Consider the following 6,000-nt stretch of genomic DNA (forward strand, 5'->3'; position numbering starts at 1 on the left):
TTGAGATGATTATGATAAACAAAAAAGACAATCCTTTGTAATTTTCAATAATAAATTATACAAAAAGATAACGTTACAAATTACAAATAGAACAATCAACGTTCTTGATACACATGAGTAGATTAAGTCTTTATTGTTAGATACTGGAATTTATTGTAATTTACGATCTCAAGTGTTGATCGGGCAACGTTATGTTGATTTAATATCTATTGATTAATCGATAACTAGCCACCTATGCGTATTTACCGACTTTAGGTTCGTTAAGCTGTAGTCGGTTTTTGTTTAATTAAGGTGAATCGGTCCTTTGATAATTGCCTATATCCTTTAAACATCTTGATCAGATATCTATGTAATGGGTTTAATTGCCTCGTTCAAAATATACGTTCAAAGTACATTGCTTTAAAATCAGACACTTAATACCTACTTATTAGCATGCATTGAAACAACAAATCGTATTTGTAGTTATTTATTAAATAAATCATATTAAAATCTTATTTTATTATATATATAAACCACGAGAAGTTAAGAGTATTAACTAAATAATAGAAAGAATGAAAGGATTGGAAAAAGAATTACGGCTTTGTAGTGATTATGTGAAATATACCTTTATTGGAAAAGACATTAAGCCTTTCTTTATTAAGACAATATGATTAAGACCTTTGACATTATAGATAGATTATGTACGTGTGCTTGCATGTGTTCACTTCCGAACAACCTATTTATTCTAATAAATAAATTAATTAAACAAATAAAAAAAACCCGACTGCATAAAGTATAAAAAAACTGAAAAGTAAAAAAAACAAGCTCAGTCCAGAAGTGTAGAAAGCAATTAGAAAACTTAGCTCGCTCTAAGACAAATTGAAAATTATATGCAGCACAGATACCGTCGTAAATTGGTAATATGCTAGATTACGCTATTCTAATAATTTAAAAGAGAATCCAGCTGATCAAGAACCAGATTTCAAGCTTCGAAATATCAGCAGCGATAAACGTGTGAAATCATTGGCCAATATTGTGCATATCATCTTTCAGTACAGTAAAATGGGCGTTTTTAGTATTGTCTTGATTGATATGTGGGCGTCGGAACTGATAAATGACTCTTTGCACTAGAATTTTGGGTATTTCCGTGCATTATACGAAACGGTATTTGAATTTTACAATCTAAGTGAAAGACCCTATGCTTGTAAACTCTGTTAATTACTTTCGTCTCAAATGCAAAGAATTTATACATGTCAGAACTACTGAACATCGGATGGGGATTCTACAACTTATGACTATATGGAAAACAATAATGAAGTCTAAGTTGGCTAGCTATCAATTTTTACTTTAATGGTGTTAAATTATGGCGTAGGAAGATACATTAATGCAGGAGAGGTATACACACTTTAGCAATTCGATTAAAAACGTAGAAAAGCAAAATATATGGTGCGGGTCGCCTGAATGTCAGACAAGTAGGAACGTAGCTGATTGTATTCTATAATAAATTAAACATTATGAATTGGAATGTTATAAGAAAGAAGTGAAAGTTCAACGTGTAAAGACTTCTAGTTTATTAGATAAAAGTTAACAATGAGGCATCAAGCCAACCGCACAAATACATACAATCCAACATCTCCGAAACAAGTATAGAATTACTAACATCATCATGACATGAATATCTTCGACATTGTAAACTAATCTACTCCGACCTCGTGTGTATCGAAGTTTTAGATACAATCTTGTACTGGGTTTTATTCTCCAATATTATTTTTTGGAAACTCGTTACGTTTTTAGGGTTCCTTGAAGCGAGGAGAAACACTTAGCGTTTCTATTATAAATTACCTACTACATTTAAGACGTAGTTGATCAATTAGGCTTAATTGTTTTGAGTTTAGCGTTAAATTATTTTTTGTTGTACATTTATTACATACATATAATAATTATATCATATATAGTTGGTAAATGGCCAACCTTTTGTGAAAAAACCTTTTTCTATCATCAGAATAGCACCTCGCAGTTGACACTCCAGGAACTGTTCCTACAAACTCTTGCACTCAATACTTAGATGTAGTATATATAAATGTACTATTTTTATTATTATATATTTTTTCTTTTTTTTTATGCACTATGCCCCATTTAATTACATTAATTCCTTTATCCAAAGGTTGTCTGGTAGATGTTGCTATAAGCAATAAGACCGCCTTTGCACATACTTGTTTTCTATGTTTTCTTTTGTTTTCTTTGTTATTGTTTTTGTTTTGTGCAATAAAGTATAAATAAATAAATAAATACTTGAGACCTTTGCAAATAGTGGCTATGATATGAAAGTGGCTGAAACATCCACGGTTACAGTACACTCCTAATGCATGAGTTTTCTTATAAGAGGTCTTTGAAAAAATCTATACCAGTGCTTTTACTTAAGCAGAGTTAGAGAAGAAGAGCCAATCTTTACGAATTTATATGCGATTGGTTGTATTTGTCAATTTATTGGGGCTTCCTTCAGATCAATTGTAATGACTGACATCTCAATTGGTGAAGTTTGTTCCATCGCTTATACTATTGTCCCCTGAAGTATTATTCTGATTCTGACCAAATATCTTTTTTGGAGTATTAATTTTTAGAATTGGATCTGCTATATTAATAATTCGTGAAAGATATTTTTAGTCAGATCATTATTTTGGAAGAATATCCCTGACACATAAACAAACATGACATCTTATAATACTAGTTTAAAAATTAAACAATTAGAAAGAAAACAAAAAGATACTTCGTCTGCATTTTTTAAATCACAAGCTTTGAGTTATGATAATTTCTGAGATATCATAATTTGTCAGTCTATACATATATGTATATCTGTGCACAATAATTTGTGGACAGATACATAGACTGACAAATTAGTAAAAAGTTTTTTTTCTATTCTGCTATTCTATCAGTTATATCGAAATCTTTTTTAAATTGATACAAAGTTTCTAATTTCGTTAGTAGTATGGTAATCGCATATAAAATTCGTAATGATAAGTTTTAAGTACATTGCATTTTCTTATCTCTAGAATCTAGAATTAATAATTGATATCATTAGTATTTGACAATTGTTCGCAAAGATATCGCCGCCACACCTAATTTACGCGTTTATGAGTATTTTGTGAAAAGACTTTGTTAATACTGCTATTTGGACTAATTTGTCCAGTAATACATTTATAATACGTTAAAGAGTTACGTAACAGATTTATTTACGTCATCACAAACTTCTGCATATTCTTACTTTGGAAGTTTAGTAATAATCTACAAGTAAAGGTTACTATAACAAACATCCGATCATTAATAGATTTTTTAAATCTCTGCGCTTCTATGCTAGTGAAGGATAGATTTAATAGTAACCGGATGTCAGATAACAATATCCTGCTATTAAATGTAGGTATCGTATTATGATTGCTACAAAGTTGGTGTTTCTCTCTCAAGGGTTTCTCTTAGGGCCGCAATTTTAAAACATCTTTGTTAATGGCAAGTATGATGTAGGTATTTGTCCATCTTCCATCACATTAATTATCAAGATTTACATATAATGTAAAAACTATGCATGTATATTAGTAATAATAATAATAGTATAATTAGTAGTAAGTTTTAGTAATAAGTTTATTGTTTTAGTTTTATTTGTATATCTGTTTTTTTTAATAAAGACTATTAATATTAATTATTGTTATTACTATTAGTATCTTATATTATTTAAAATTACCCTAAAATTACCTACAGTACATTTTTCATTTGCAGAAGTAGGAGCTTCAGTAAGGGATAACTTAAGCTCCTACTTCTGTATCTTGAGTCAATTTACGTGTTGTAATGTAGACGCAAATTAGGTGATGATATAGTTAGAGTTTTAGTATAGGCTTCATAGAAGTCAGAGAGTCGTTCAGCGTTCCATGGCTTGCTCGAAGTATCTCTGCTCGATTAAACTAGAAAAGAGAATATTCGCGTAATTAACGTTCCCGGCGTAGCTCAAATTTGCTAAATTGAAGTAGCAATTTCTACCGGCTCTTCGCTATATCTGTTCCAAAATACTGGAATACTAGGCGGACTGACGACATCAAACTGCATGCATAAACCACTATATGACAGACGGCTCAAGAGAGTTGTGAGTTGTCCTAATGAGGAGTCCATCGTTATCTGTGAAATCCTTCTAGAAGGTTTTTGTTCACCAGTGGGCGGCCACTGGATAACATTGATTGTGCCTTGCAGTTAGGGCGTGTAAGAAGTGTGGCGCAGGAAACATGAAAATTGACAATTGTTTCAATATTATTGATAACGTGCTAACATTATCAATCCTATCATTTGAATTAGATAATAATCTAGAGGTGAGTTCTGTCGAAAGCCGACACATTTATCGTATAACAGAGATAGTTAACTGTGATTTAGAGGAGTCTTTGAGTATATCTGTAGGTAACTATTTGTCATCATTTTTCAGGTCTGTGCCAACTTAGAGACAAATGAAAAAAAAAATTAGCTATGATTAGATGAGTAACAGTCATTTTAAAATTTTACAGGTGTTTTTGGATATAGAGGAGACTATAAGTGTAAGCCCGTTTCATAATTTTCATTTTATATACCTACTTATTGTTCTATCTATAATACTTACTTATTGTAGTTATACCTGTCTATTAGATTCTATAATTAAGTATATCTAAACGACAAATTCGATGGCCGTAACCAAAATAAACAGATTTCCAGGCTATTTTACGACAATGCATTGAAATATTGTTAATGTGAAGTGTCTATAAATAAAGGCAAGATGTTATTTTCATTTCGATGTCATGTCTTGCACTTCAGAGATACTCAGGCAGTGGCGGAGTGTTAGACATGTCAGCTTTAAACAATCAATATGCATTTTCTTGATAGCTTGGTTTTCAAATTAGTCTTTTTGTCGTATCTATCAACGGTGTAAATCTGGAATATCTTGTAATTCTAAACATGATAGGCATCAAGCTAATATCAGACATGTGGTAGCGTGATGTGGCTCAAGGTTCCCAGGCCATATCGTGGTGGTAATCGTAAAAACTGCCATAAACACCACTGTTGCTAAATGGTTGCGCTCAATAACTTGTATAATTTAATCGATATTTTATTAGATATCTATCGGCTTAAGATTTATAGCGAACGTGGTAGCCAATAATAATTAAGAAATGTATTATCTGTGATACAACCTCAATAGCTCCACTTAATAGTTCTCAAGGCCGAGAAGTTCTGGGTTCGGTTCTCGATCGCGGGACTATTTTTGTGAACATTCTAAGCACAGTCTTTTCAATTACTTGGTTGGAGAAGAATATGAATGAATATTGGTGATATAAATTTTTTTATTCGTAAACAAGTTAGCCCTTGACTACAATCTCACCTGATGGTAAGTGATAATGAAATCTAACATAGGAGCGGGCTCACTTTTTAGGAGGAAGATGAACATCCCTTCCTAACAAATCAACAAATCCCCTTTCAGTTTCGACACGCCATCGTACCGGAACGCTAAATCGCTTGGCGCTACGTCTTTGCCGGTAAGGTGGTAAGTAGCCATGGCCGAAGCCTCCCAGCAGCCAGACTTTGACTAATTAAGAAAACCTCAATCGGCCCAGCCGGGAATCGAAACCAGAACCTCAGTCTTGAAAATCCACCGCGCACACCACTGCGCCAGGCCAGCGAAACATGACATGAGTCAAGCATTATATTATCACTGTTACTCTAGTAATCTCGCCAATCCGCATTTTAGTAGTTAGGTAGGTCTAAGCTCCATAATCTTTATTCTACGAGTATTATAAAGAAAGCTTTGTCCTTAGGATGATAATGATGATACAATAAAGCTTTGTACATAAGTAGGTGCATAAAAGATAGGTAGGTATAGAATGAACTTTGCATTCGCTGTGTCCACTAAAATTGATAATGAGTTGTAATTCAGTGAATCATTACGTACTTTGTTATACCAGTTAGCTGTAATTTTGTCCTTGCATTTAGCATTTGTAATATGATATAGGTACTTACCAA

Source organism: Bicyclus anynana, chromosome 4 (assembly GCF_947172395.1).
Source record: "Bicyclus anynana chromosome 4, ilBicAnyn1.1, whole genome shotgun sequence".
In the NCBI taxonomy this organism is placed as follows: domain Eukaryota; kingdom Metazoa; phylum Arthropoda; class Insecta; order Lepidoptera; family Nymphalidae; genus Bicyclus; species Bicyclus anynana.